Here is a 1,696-nt window from a genome sequence, read left to right on the forward strand (position 1 = left end):
TTGAATTACTTTTTTTCAATATCATTGTACTTTAAATGTATTGTAACGAAACAATAAAATACACATTTCTATGGTTGACATCATTTAAACTAAAACTTCCGAATAGCTTCATCAATTTTAAATCACCTGGCGTTTTTGCAAATTATATTTGTATTTAAATGAAATGGATTTCACAACATAAAAATTAGAAGATGTGACAATGAGACAACTCTCCACAAGAGACCAAATGACACAGAAATTAACAACTATAGGTCACAATAAGGCCTTCAACAATGAGTAAAACCCATACCACATAGTCAGCTATAAAAGGCCCCGGAATGATAAATGTTAAACAATTCAAACGAGAAAACTAACGGCCTGATCTGATATATGTACAAAATAATGAACGAAAAACAAATATATATGACATGCAGTAACAAAATTACAGGCTCCTGATTTGGGAGATGCACATACAGAATATGGCGGGGTTAAACTAGTAAGATGGCGCCAAACCCGCCGCCTAACCTGGAACAGTGGTGCAACAGCACAACACAAGAACACACTATACAAAACAATAAACGAAAAACAAATTTGACAAACAGCAACAAACAACATCCACCTCTCAACTACATGCTCCTGACTTAGGACAGGCGCAAACAGAATGTGGCGGGATTAAACTAGTTTGAAGGCACCAATCCTCCCCCTAACCTGAGACAGTGGTGTAACAGTACAATACAAGAACAAACTATAATAAACAGCTGCGCCACGAGCGCATGATACGTCCGTCGTCTTGTGTGTGAATTTTTATGCAATAGTCACAAATAGTTTCTGACATACGGCCTGACATGCGAACCCCCCCTCTTTTTTTTTTTACAAAAAACTCAATATCTCTAAAATAAAATTTTGAATCAAAACCAAAAAGTATACAGATCTTTAGATTAATATAACGAAGAAGTGTGTAAAATTTTAAGCAATAATCATGAATCGTTTTTGAGATACGGCGCGACATGTGAAAAACCCCTTTTTAAAAAAAAAATTAATATCTCAAAAATAAAATTTTGAATCAAAACCAAAAAGTATACAGATCTTTAGATTAATATAACTAAGAAGTGTGTAAAATTTTAAGCAATAATCATAAATCGTTTTTGGGATACGGCGCGACATGTGAAAAACCCCTCCCCCTTTTTTTTTTTTACAAAATACTCAATAACTCAAAAATAAAATTTTGAATCATCACCAAAAAGTATACAAATCTTAAGATTAATATAACTAAGAAGTGTGTAAAGTTTTAAGCAATAATCATAAACTGTTTTTGAGATACGGCGCGACATGTAAAAAACCCCTCCCCCTTTTTTAACAAAATACTCAATATCTCTAAAATAAAATTTTGAATCATCACCAAAAAGTATACAGATCTTAAGATTAATATAACTAAAAAGTGTGTAAAGTTTTAGCAATAACCATAAATTGTTTTTGAGATATGGCGCGACATGTGAAAAAAAAACCACACCTGTTTTAGTTACTAAGTCCCGTAACTCAAAAAGTTTTAATCTTTTTTTCAACAAAAAGTATACAGATCGTTTGATCATCATAAGAAACAACTATGTTAAGTTTCATGAAATTTGGATAAGTCGTTCTCAAGTTACGGTGCGACATGTTTACGCCGGACAGACAGAAGGACAGACGGATAGACGGACAGACGGACAGACGACATTTG

The sequence above is a fragment of the Mytilus californianus genome, unplaced genomic scaffold (assembly GCF_021869535.1).
Source record: "Mytilus californianus isolate M0D057914Y unplaced genomic scaffold, xbMytCali1.0.p SCAF_9, whole genome shotgun sequence".
Taxonomy (NCBI): domain Eukaryota; kingdom Metazoa; phylum Mollusca; class Bivalvia; order Mytilida; family Mytilidae; genus Mytilus; species Mytilus californianus.